Genomic DNA, 13236 nt, shown 5'->3' with positions numbered 1-13236 from the left:
CAAGCAGTACCTTTTTTCTAACTAGAGGTCCCTGATGCTACGGTTAGCAAACCTTACTAGAATAGGAGGTACTACCCCAGGTTTGCTCTTCAATCTATGCACTGCTTCTACTTCATATTGGCTAGGAAGAGGAAGCTCAAGTTTGTTGGCAAGGGACGCCAAAGTGGCACTGAGGTCTTCGTTATCCATGAACTGGACACCATGAATTTCTAAATTATTTCTCCTAGAGTATGTTTCCAAGTTATCTACATAGGCTGCAAGTTGCGTAAATTTGGAGTCCCTTGCGGTCAATTAAACCTCCAGGTCTAGCGATTTACATTTCAGTTCGTTCAACTCTGTTTTTTGTGCCTCGAAAGAGAGCAAAAACTCATCATATTTCTTTGACAGAAACTCGAGCGCTTTTTCCATCTCCTGGACAGCTTCTGTTTGCTTCTCAATTTTACAACCAGTATCCTCACACATAGCTGATTGTTTTTATTGCTTCATTTTTAATCATTAAGACGACGGAGCACTTTTTCCAACCGAGTCAGTCCATAAGCTAAAGTAGGTTCTCCGCGATCCTCGTGTGCAAGCTCAGTTGCCGAAAATGCCCCTTGTCCTTCTGACAACCTCGATTTACAGTTAGTGCAAGTCGGGCATACCCAAGATTGCACTCGATCTTCTGACATGCTTTTCCTCATGGTCTTATTACCCCAGAACACTTCACCGTGTGGCACGTATTTTCACAGTTTGAACATATTACACACAGGGCATCTGCTGCAATCACTTTCATGCAAGCAAGGCATTCATGATTGTCAGACATTATTTACAGAGCTCACAAGTTCGGTGCAGTCCGACGGAGTAACTGCACCTATTATTAGACTAGGGACGATCACAACATAGCTCTTACCTAGAATGGTTAGAGCAAGAAAACATTCAGCTCGGCTCGTTGCACTCCGCCGGACAGCAACCGATGCGTCCAAGCAGCGGCCTTCTAAGCAGCGTAGGTCGTTGTGTCCTTTTCCAATTGGCTGCGACGGTGTTACGTCATCCCATGGACCCAAGCTTGGAGCCTGGTGCTGGGTGCTTGAACGGATGCTATCAGCAGCTGAACTGTAGCTGCAACTGCCAGATGACCACCGGGAAAAGATGCGGAGCCGCAGCAGGCAGCCAGGTCCAGCTAGAATGGTTAGAGCAAGAAAACATTCAGCTCGGCTCGTTGCACTCCGCCGTAGATGATGGGCATACTTCCGAAAGGAACTCTACCGACGAGGTGTTTTGGTACCGTCCTTTGGCAGATGTGGCACGACTTTACCAAACGTATAACATCGGCCTGTACACCCGGCCAATAAAATTCTTCATGGACCGGTCTGCAGTCCTTCATTGCCCCTGGTGACCAGCCAGAAGACCTTCATGATCCATCTTCATCACGCTGTTCCGGAGATTATTGGGGACTACAAGTTGCTTCAAGTCTCGCCGTTCTGTGGTGTGGTGGCGTCGGAAAAGAACATCACGTATCAGCACAAACTCAGCGACTGCCGAATTTTTGGACGTGATTTTCCTTCCCACAGTCGTGAAACAAGTTTCCAGCGTGGGGTCTGCGCGCTGCAATTTCCGTAATTCTTCCAGGCTAATATCTAAGGGGTTGATCTGTGGCACAAGCAGTTCTCTTGGCTTTTCCCTTCTTTCTCTGCAGCTGCTGACACGTTCCCTTGCCGTCCTCTATTCAAAGCAGTCGTGTCTTTTGGTTCTTCTTTACGGCCAACATGCTCATGGTCAGTCTCAGAGATACTCGGTCGTTGTTCCGGCTTTGCGATATGGTGCGGGTCCGCACGTGCACCCGGAACGTTTCCCAGCACTACTTCATACAACGGGTTCTCCATACAAACAGCAAGCACATGTCTCTTAAAGAGCGGCGAATCGACGTACGCCCTAGCCTCTGGTAGGCTCTTTGCAGACCGGTCTAGTAAGTGGATGGTACAGGTGCTACCGGTCAGTTTGCAGTCTGGAACCAGTGAACGTTTCACTACTACTGTATTACATCCAGTATCCCATAATACAGTAACAGGTCTTCCTTCCAGATAGCCCTGAACTGTCAGTAACGGCTCCCAACCTCCATCGCAAGTTGTACTGTTTTGGGTACCATCGTACATGTCATGACTATGATGGACCTGTTGCTGGTCATCCCCAGGTTCCATCGTTTCGTCATGCTGCGCTTTCTGGGGTCCTAAGACGAAGCATGATGCTTCCGCACGTTTTGCAGAATTTGCCGGGCAATTCTCTGGTCAGTGTCCTGTTATCTTACACTTCCAGCACGGTGGTGACTTCTGTGCTCGTGATTTTGACCAACAATCCGACGCTCGGTGTCCCGGCTTGTTGCACAGAAAGCAAAGCGGCTTTCCTTTGCGTTCGTTCGCGGTGCCAGCTTTGGCAGCAACCATCTGTTTCCACTTTTCTTCCTTTCATCGAGCGAGATTCACGATTTTTCGGGCTTCCAAGTACTGATCTGCTGTTGTCGCCAACATGTCCAAGTTATTACTTCCCCGCTCCTTCAGGAGGATCGCCAACCTCTCGTCGCACCGCCTGAGAAATCGCTCGGAGATCATCTTGTCTCGTAGTGCGTCGTAAGTCTTCGGACTCTTCGCTAGCTCTTGCCAATGGTCGAAGTACCCAGAGAGACGTCCCTCGAACTGTCGACCCGTCTCAGCATTCTTGGGTCGCGCATCCCTAAACTTCAAGCGGTATCCCTCTTCCGTGTATCTGAACCGTTGGAGCAGCGTTTTATTGAGCTTTCTGTAGTCAGTGCTGTCTTGCTTCTCCCGTCAGGCATCAGCTCAAGGACAAAGCCCACTTGTCGGTTGGCCACCCTTTTCTCGTGGCAACCCTTTCAAATCTCTGGATGTATGCGTCCAGTTCATCTGTACCCTCGTTATAGGGAGGAATCATCTTGTGAGGGCTTTTAAAACTCTGACCGGAACCTACACTCTCATCTCCCGAACTCGCGCTCGGACGCTGCGTCTCCGAAACTCGGCTTCGTTCCTCAAGGAGGAGTCGCTCAGCCTTCATGCGAGCCATTTCTGGCTCGTGCTCAGCCTGTGCTGCTATGCGTGCCTCTTCCCTTTCTTTTGCTCGTTGTGCCCTTATATCTTTTTCTTCATCGCTCACCCATGCTCGCAACGCCTATCCACTCAGACCCATCTCCTTTCCTAGCTCCACTAACGTTCTCTTCTCTTCCATTCTACTCCTTACACAAGAACAGCGTGAGGGTCTCAGATGTAGCGAGAGAGATTCGTCCTGTCGCGGACGCCAGAAATTGTGATGGTGAATGAACGTTTGCCACGCTTTCATGTGCTTTCGGACGAGAAAAGAGGCGAGATAGACATTGTGAACGGGAAAAAACGAAAATAAGTTTATCTGTCCCACTAGTCCTGAGTTACGGGAGGGAGAAAATAATATAAATCGGCATTTCGCGTCAGTCTCCAATGACAATTGACCACAAAAAACAGTTCAGCAATGCTCGAGCTACAGTCTATTTTACCCCACACCTACGTTTCTCTCGAGTAGGGTTCAGAATATTAAAAGTGTCTTCTCACGGACAGGTCCCGACGCCTTCTCAGGTTTGTCGTCGTCCGTTAATGTGGCCGTCGAAGTGAGCGAGGGCAGGGGTAGCACGACTGCTGCAACTGGATCGTCGCCGGCTCATAGCTAGCTGCTCTACCGTGTGCCGCGCTTGCCAGGGGACAGCGCACCGATGTTTGATCCCAGTTGAGCTCGTGAGGACCACGTCCCGCGAATGACCCCGGAGATGATCGCCTCGGTAGCGTCGGCCAAGGCGCGCACTCGGCAACTGCGCCCTGGCAGGAACCGCTCGACCGGCCGCCCCTTGGTCCTGGAACAAGCCACCAAGACCGAATGAGGTATGCACGCCCTGGGTGAAGGCCCGCAGCGGGAACGACGGCAGGAGGTCTTCTTCTCGATCATCCCCCAGCCCATGGTTCCGTGGCACGAGCCTCTTCGCACGTCCCACTCGTAGCTGTCCTGGCTTCGTTCTCTTCGTCCCTCGATTTTGGCCCAGCTGTCGCGCCACCTGCCAATAGCCCGCCGTCTTCTCTTCCGTGTTGCACTGGTAGCTCGAGTTCAATCACGGCCCATTCACAGCGTAATAATTTAAAAAGAACTCCCGGGCCTCGAATAACCGTGATCGTCTCAGACGGCCTGGCCTATGACGAAGCTTCGCTTCACAGGTAGCCGAATCGTCTCCGACAGTGGTCCATCGCCCGGCCCGGTCGGTGAATATTGTGGGACTCTCTCTCATATGCATCGAACTGTCTTCGTTTTAGTTGCTTCTTTTACCTCGTAATATTCCTGGCCAAATATCCCTGTTGGACCTTTTGTATTTGAACTGTTTCCCGCAATTGTATTCGTTTTTGAGTTTCCTCTCGTTAACGCTACCTGTCTTCGTGCATGTACCGTGTTTTGGCTTTGCAAATATAAGTCTTTGTGTGGCTTTCGTACAAGGATCTTACTCATTTTTGCCGCTCTGGTCGGCGAAAGCCGCCCATGAGACGGCGACTCCCTTCATCATCTGTGCCCTCTAGATTCGGTGGGGTTGTTTGCGCGCTTGAGTCGACTCTCCACATCTTCTGACAGCGCACACAGTTGAGGAACCGGTGACACTAACGCAAAGTGTAAAATAAAGTCGAAATAAATTGAAAAAAAACGCGTCATCAGACACTGCCGTGACTATCACCGGGGGTTTTTCAAATGTTCAAGATAAAATGGAGGACACAGAAAACAGCTACAGCCAATTTAACGTCCCTTTCTCTCCGGTTGACGACGGAAACAAATCTTGAGCATCGGACGAGTCTGAGCGCCTCGTAAAAAACGTTTGCACTAGGATGCCCGAAATAACTGCATAGACTGTACTAAAGGCTCACCACATTAGACTCTCCTCCCCAGACAAGCCGTGGAGAATTCTAGCAAAGTTTAGAACGACAACAAAATAGAACCCTTGATGAGTAGTTCCTGCAAACTACAAAAAACACAACATTTAGTTATTATTTCTCGTGCCTCTTCTCCAGTTGTTCGCGATAAATGCCCTAAGCTTCTAAATATTTCTCGAACGATTAAAAAAGGACGGTGATCGTGCTTATCCTTCAATTAGCCCCTTATGACACTGATACATACACTTTAGATTCAAAGGCGAATTGCGCTGGGCAAATTTCAAAAGACACTTACCGCTCAACAGGTTTGAAGGGCTTCGGCAAGTACAAACCAGTGACGCTCCCGTTCACACGCTGCCACTAACTGGTCCTCGTCTTCAAGTGGGGCACAAAATGTCACCATAATCTAACTTTTTCTGTTTTAATATTATGAGTGGAATATCAAGAAACATGGCGCTTCCATCGCTTATTCATTTATTTTCGTCATCTGCAATTGCACAAACTAAAATATCAACCAATCAATCGATTCCTGGTGTGAGTACCTCCAACTTTCACTTTATGTTTTCTGTGCCATGAGCACAATAGTGGCGGTAGTGTGTTTCTCGCTCTGAAAAACTTCGTGCTTGGGCTTTTCTCTTAGAAGACACTAATTGCCTGCCTCGCCTTCCCTATTTCACCGCTTACGCTAATCCATCCATACCTGATCGGCGCTGTGCCCCACCAGCTCTCCGACAGGCAAAGCCACAATTTATGTACTTACGTCTTTACCACAAACTCCAAACCCCTTACATACGTGGTGCACGGCATGGCAAGAAGTGGCTGCGGTTAAGGTGCAACTGCCCCGATGCGCTTAATTCTTGTGTCATGCTATGTGCACCCACACAGCGGACATGCACCTCTGCTACGATTGGGCTGGCTATCCTGTCTGTGCCGTTCGAACGCAGACTATCCCATACTTGTGGCTGGGGACTTTAATGCGCCTCATTGTGTGACTGGGGTTACACCACCTAAAGTGAATGCGGGCGTGTGTTACTGGACCACTGTAGTGATGCAAACTTTACGCCACATAATGATATCTCGTGCTGTACGCGCCGATGTATTCATCCTCGGATGCCACCGTACTCACCGGACTTAACATAGTGGCTTGGGGGTGATACGGCACCATGGCAGCGAGAAGCAGACCGCTGGGGCAATGACCATAACCACAGTACGATTGGCATTACCGCAAGCCCGATGCGCCGCCTTCGGCGTAGCTGCACGGTGGTCAATTGGGATTACGTTCGGGGTAAAACCAACACAAACCTCACGGCGCTCAGCCCTAATTAGGCTCTTATTGGGCATGCTCTGAATGATGCCTCTCAGAAAACGTGGGTAGAGGAGTCCTGGCCAAAACTTGACCCCCGACTCAGTACGGGCCCAGCGCAAGCAAGCTGAAGTGGCTGCCTCCCGAGATACCTAGGCTGTGGATGCTCGAATACGCTTACAACGTCTGACTGCGGCTGCCAGGCGTCATGAAAAGCGTCTGTCAAGGCAGCGATGGCTGAGCTGGTGTGAATCGCTCGGGCCATCGGTGACCACATCATCAATCTGCCGCACCTTTCGTGCGATGGAAAGTGGAGGTGGAGGCCGCACTCCGGATGCGGCAGCCAGTGCATGTTTGGCATCGGGCAAGACTTCCGACCAATTCGCCACAGATGTTGCCCGCTCCTTGTACCCTGCCTATGACGTCCTCCCAGCCTAAGTAGGACGTGCCCATTTCCTCTGTCACACCAGGTCGGTTCACCGCCATCTGACGGCGCGGCTGATGGAATTCTAACGGCATTTACCATGGCTGAGTTTCTACCTGCGATTGACCACGCAAAACTTTGGACGACTCTGGGACCGGATGGCTGTACATATGAGGACGGCAGTACATATGAGAAAAACCTCGATGAACCAGCGCTTAGCCATCTCCTCGACTACATCCACGAGGTATGGCTCTTTGCCAAAATACCAAAGTCATGGCTTCACGCCGATAGTGTGCCTATACCAAAGCCAGGAAAGCCATCCGGCCATCTTCCCAATTTGTGCCCAATCGCCTTGACATTAACGATTTGCAAGCTTTTGGAGCGCATGCTGGCGGCACGCCTTCAATGGTGGTTGTACACCTTCCAATGGTACCACCCAGCCCATATCGGCTTTTCACCTCGTCTGGGTACACAGTAAGACCTTTCTTATTAAAAAAAGACCCGCATTTCGCCGAAGGGGAGCATGGGGAAGTGCGAATGCACGGGTGATGCTATGAGGGGGAGTTATGTTGAACTGTGTTGGCATTCGCTCGTTAGTTGCATTTAACACCCCCGCGTGATCAACTGGGGATTCACACACCCCGTTAGTCGTTATCTGGAAATCTTGGTGAATTAAAGTGTATGTTCGAGGAGATCACACACACACGCAAGTAAAGTGAAGCGACAGTATTCTTTATTCAGCACTTGTTGGTGTTGTCTTTGTAGTTGACGGTCATTATGACCGCCTTGTGGTCACTGAAATGTACGGTCAAGAGTTGTTGCAAGACCGCGCGTATCAGACAGTTCCTCGCAAAGGCCAGGTCGATGTAGCTGCCGTTGATGGTGGTGGGAGCCTCTAGCGGTAGCCACGTCATGGAGTGGTTGGCGAGCATGTATTCCATCAACCACTCGCCGCCCTTTCGCACGTCCACGTTAAAGTCCCCAACAACCACGACCGGGTCCGAGGGCTTTACGCGCCTGGCCACACTCTCCATCGACGCGTCCACGTATTCGACGACGTCGTCGCGCGAGATGTTTGGCGCGAGGTAGAGGGTGACGACCACGATTCCGTCGCCCGAGTACGCGTCGGTGTAGACGGCACTGTACGGCGACTCGTCCCTGACCGGCGAGGTGGACACGGCGTGTGACACGAGGTTCGCGTAGACGTGACCGACGAGGTAGACGCCGCAGTACTCGCCCCGACTTCCGCTCCAGGCGAAGCAGCAGTCGTCGATGGCGTCGGTGGCCTGGGGGCAGGCTCGGGGCGGGGCGGCGGGCGCGGTGGCGCGCTGGAGGACTAGTAACGGGGACCGGTCCTGTTGTGGCCTGAGCTCTTCGCTGAAAGGGAGGTAGCGCTTCAGGAAGACGTCCACTCCGCCGGCTCTCCTCTCGGCGAAGGCCCTGGCCGCGAAGTCGTACCCGCACAGGGTGACGTCCGAGCCGGAGTTGTTCCAAGTCTCGGTGAAGCAGAGGAGATCCACTATGGCCAGCACGGGGTCCTTGGCGACGTCCAGGGCATGCGCCGAGAGAGAGCGGACGTTTAGGAGCGCGAGCGTCAACTCCCTGATGCCGCCCTCGCACACCCTGCGGAGCTCCTGGTCCTTGAGAGCGGAGAGGTACCGCTGAGCGCCTTTAACCGGTTGGCCTCGTTGCGGACGCCGCCGATCGCGCTGAGGTTGTTGTCAAACCACAATCTATAACATACGTCGCAGCTGTGCCCGAAGCTGTGGTTCTCGAAGTCTTGTTTGAAGCGCGTGTCCGGCCACGCAAACTCGCGGGCCCACGCCCTCGCCTGCGCGGCGCGTTCCCAAGCGCGGGCGGCTTCGGGATCGGCCGCTCGCCGTTGCCGCTTGGTCTGGGCCTCGCGCCGCGCAAGCGAGGGATCGTCCGCTCGTTGCCGACGCTTGCGAGCAGCGTCTCGACGTCTGCCTTCCTCGCCTTGCTCTGCGTGACGTTGGCGTTGTCGCACCGCTTCTTCGGCCGCGTTCGCAGCTCGATGTCGGCACCTCGTAGCGGCCTCGCGAGCGCGGAGGCCGGCATCTGCAGCTCGCTTCGCCCGCTTGCGTTCGGCGTCACGAGCTTTGAGTTCGGGATCGCCGGCCACCCGCTTCGCCCGCTTGCGTTCGGCGTCACGAGCTTTGAGGTCGGGATCGCCGGTCACTCGCTTCGCCCGCTTGCGTTCGGGGTCGCGCGCCCTTCGCTGTGCGGCCTTGTTTTCCACTGCCAACGACGATGAAGTTGAAGCTACCGCGGTGACGTCACCTCTGGCGACGGGTGCAGTGTTCGCGTTGGATTGCGCTATACTCGTTGTTGGGGGTAGCGTTGCTTGCGAAGGTTCCATCTAGGCGACCGATCTCGACGGAGGCGCGCGCTCGACTGAACTGCCGCATGACGCGCGACAGCAGGCGAGCGAAGGGGAGAGCGCGCGACGTCACGTGGCGTACTACGTCATTGCGCCGTTGGAATGCACGGGTGATGCGAAAGAATTCTTCTTGGCCAATCGCCCTAAGTAGGTATCTGCTAAAGAAATTAGGAACTCTTCTTGGCCAATCGCCCTAAGTGGGTATGTGGTGCGGACGGACGGACGGCGGTGGACGGGTGATTCAGGGTCGCTTAAGAAGTGCATTCGCACTTAAAAATCGGAGTAGACAGTGTGGAACGAGGTCTTGGGAGGAACGGTGGCAAGTTCGGACCCTGCCCCACAACGCACCAACGGCATCGCACCGTTTGGCAGCAAGCAGCTCGGAACCACCTATTACGAGCGTCTTCGCACTGCTGGCCTCCTGCTGACCGGCAGCATCGCACCGCCGGCGACCCGTCGGGCCGTGCCCACAACGAACCAGCGGCATCGCACCGTTTGGCAGCGGGAAGCTCGGAACCAGCTGTTACCGGCAGCTTCGCACTGCTGTCCTCCTGTTGACCGTGCTGCTCAAAGAACCCTTGACATTGCACCATGGTCATAAGGACCGCTGAAGACCACCACGCACGATCGCGACGTGCAGCTACGTTCGGCAACGCGCAAGCCAACCGACCCACTCGGCCACGTCATCGGCGTGGCACCGGGCTCATCGTGGTACCGGTGGTAGGATTTGTTTGAATTCGGAATCGACAGTTGTTCGGTTATAGTGACTTTTTGAGTAGATTTTTGGTAGTATGAGGTTGTGCTTGTTTTATTTTTGTAGTGTGGTATGCCTGTTCATTTTCCAGGATACGGTTCGTTTGAGGTTTTGTTTTGTGAATATATTGTGTGGACATCGAATGCATCAACCCGAGCCTCATTTCTCTGCCGCGGGAGACGCGTGACACCTACCGGCTTCACAAGATCGCGCTGTACCCAGGCTGCCATGGGTGTATCAACAGGTAACCGACAATCGACCGCTGAGTCGACTTCACACTCGATCTACCGGAAACGCATGCGCGAGAGGATCACTACTTACGGCGGAGTCCCAGAACGAGGCGGTCGAGGCCTTCGTGGAAGCTGGGGCCCAGGATGGCGTTTTATCCACTGTGGTGCAGTGTCCCGTCTACCCTGACGCCTCTCAAACTTGCTTCTAGTGAACCATCTGCACCCTGCTATCTCGGCTGGTAGAGCTCACAGCCATCCGGGATGGCCTCCAGGCCCTAACGCCGACCTTACAGGGCGGCCAGTGGGTTCCATCGTGCATCTTTATACATACTCCAGGGCGGTGATACGGGATTTACGCCGAGTATTGAACCCGTGCGCTATTTTAAGGGACATCCACACACTACTAGACATGTACCCGTGCCCTGTACGGCTGTTGTGGATTCGGCAGAATACGCTCCCCACTCACATTCCAGAGGATAGGGCTTGTCACCCTACGTCTATTCCTCGGCCGCTGCCAATGCTATCAACCGGTCCAATAGAAAATTTGTTATAACAGAAGGACGATCTGCGTCGCGCCACACGTGCCCTCATACCACCGTGTGGAACTGACCTCCCCAGAAGACTTCGTCGCTGGGAAGAGGTTTTGCTGTGCAGGCTGCGGTACCATGCCCTGTTTGACGACGCTTGCCCCTTCTGCACAGCTCCTGCCGCACAAGCTGATGCTGGCCACTTAATATTGGCGTCTCCTGCACTAAACGCAGGCAAAAAATGACCCCTGAGAGGCACAGGCCTCCATCCTGGAAGACCACCGGACCTTCAGCGGTAGCTCTGCGGACCCCACCACCGCTCCCTTCTTGCCTTCCTCCTAGAGAAGGTCCCCATCTCTATCTGTAAACAGGTGTTTATGCCGACGGGCATTCCAGCGCAAATAAAAAAACCTGATCACTGTATCGATTCTAGTTACTTTATGTCTTGAGTGTATGGGCGTTATTGAAGTGTGGGATAACTAGTGCTATTGTTTGTATTGTTTATAGCTACCATACGACCAGAATGCACTGCCCGCAAACGAACTTTGTCCAATTGTGAGTGAAATCGGTACGCGATTTAAAATTCATAGCTTACTGTGTTTGTTGACTGCTATCTTCTGCTCATTAATTTGTCTGCCTTGTTAAAAGTATTCGCCTGTGATACTGAAACTCATGCGTCCCGTGAGTGTTGCCTTGATTTCTGACTGTTTTAGCTTATTATCGAACCGACAAGTAAATCCGCGACCTCAGCCAACATTCTATGTCTACTTTGACAAATAATTCTGACCTTTTATCTGACATCGTCGAACTGGATGGGTTCTCTTATCATTGTATTATCATGTTACTTTAACGTATTCGCCGCATCAGAAAAAAATAACAAATAAGGTGTTACAACCGAGGGAACGTCAATTATTACCAGAGTTATCCGTATTGCCACAATGCTTTCTTCGCAAATATTTCTCACGTTGCAACGGTGTAAACTGGACTTTATTCAAAAATACGATTTCTCAAATCATCGACAAGTAGATAACAGGCATAACAATATCATGAACAAAAACTGCTGTAATGGTTTAGCAATCACCTCCTTCGCCTTACTAAAGCAAAATAGGCGGTGCTTCTACTAGGGATGCAATGCTCCAGAAGCAGCAAAGCTCGTGGCCCTATCTCTTCTTCGGGGATCCGGATGTCGTACCTGACATGGATTTCCGAACCTGCCTCTAAAAGGACCCCTTAACTGGCAGGCCCGGATGTTTTCATCCGCAGGCTTTCACATGTCTCACAAAGTTTGCCATTTTAGCACGTGCCAAAACCTGGGCCACCCGGCTCCGCGAACTTGGCGCGAACTGGTAAAGCGAAGAGAACGCGAGATATCACACGACGAACGCTGGGCAAAGTGGTCTTGAACGTTGAGTTGGACAATGACGGGTGCTGTTACGAGGTGCGTGATCACGTGCGCTCGGTAGTTTACCAGCAAATCTGTTTAGGTTCTTCGTAGCACCGTCCATTCACAGAAAAACTACCAAGAAAATGCAGAGCGCGCGTACCCACGCTGTGGATTGGGAGGTATCGGGAATGAGGAGGACTAATATGCCCGCTACACAAAAATGGAAACTGCAGACTTACCCTTTGAATAAAGGAGACTTTAAAATGACAATTCAGGCTTGCGCGTAGCCCTGCGAGACGTGAGGGGCTAGCAAAACGAAAAGAATACGGACGTGTGCGATTGAACAGCAGTCACGTATCAGAAGGGCAAATGCGCCCGCTACACAAAACTGTGAATCAGAGGAATTAAATGAAACAAATAAAACCTGACAGGGCAGGAGCACACTCTGAAAAACGTATCGCGCCTTGCGCGTTGGCTTGCGCCACTTGAGGGGCTTGCAAACCAAAAAGACAAAAAACTACCGAGCGTGCGTCCTACTCAGCGTTTGAGCATACAGCGCAGCCGACAACACGACTGTCGTCCGCTCCTGATGTCCCTCACTCAATGTGTTGCCAGATGTAACATGCGCCGTGAGAGTCGCCGCGGCGGTTGTGGCAGATGTCTTCCCTACTCCGTGCCGCACACATTGCAGATTGGGCGACCAAACAGTACCTATACTCCTGAAAAGAGGGGACATACTACGAAGTGAGCCGCGCTTGCAGGCGATAATGCAATCGCAATAAAGAACAAGAAGAAGAAGAAGTAGTGCAAGTCTTCAACGGCCTTGGGAGCGCTCGACAATGATTTTCCGCTGGCGGATGAAGAAGCATAGGAAGACTGAAATGGGCACTATTCAAAAAAGCACTTATATACCTTAATATGATCTCCGTCTGGCGAGGGCATTATACACGAAAAGGGTACATGGTTCTCAGTCACCTCCATGGAGCTGTTTGCGTTTAGGAAGCATGATGTCTAAACTGAGGTCAGTTTTCTACCGTTGTGGAATGTAGCTTTGATATTTTTTATCCGTATTTGCCCGTGAAAACTCCACCGGTTGTTCTAACGTTAGCAAGGTTGATCTTACTACTAGTGCAGAGATTATAACTTGCGAGTTTGGTATTGTATTTTTACAAATAAACAAAAATATTTCCTGCACAAAGTAAACTCAGTTTCAATAACAAAATACTTAAGAACGCTTCTGATGGTATATCTCGCATGTTGAACGCGTTTTTTCACACTCTCTTTTATATGG

This window comes from Haemaphysalis longicornis, unplaced genomic scaffold, assembly GCF_048455015.1.
Source record: "Haemaphysalis longicornis isolate Haplotype H1 unplaced genomic scaffold, Haemaphysalis longicornis Haplotype H1 scaffold_13, whole genome shotgun sequence".
Lineage (NCBI taxonomy): Eukaryota > Metazoa > Arthropoda > Arachnida > Ixodida > Ixodidae > Haemaphysalis > Haemaphysalis longicornis.
The sequence above is the reverse complement of the archived record's forward strand: the minus strand, read 5'-3'. Positions refer to the sequence as shown.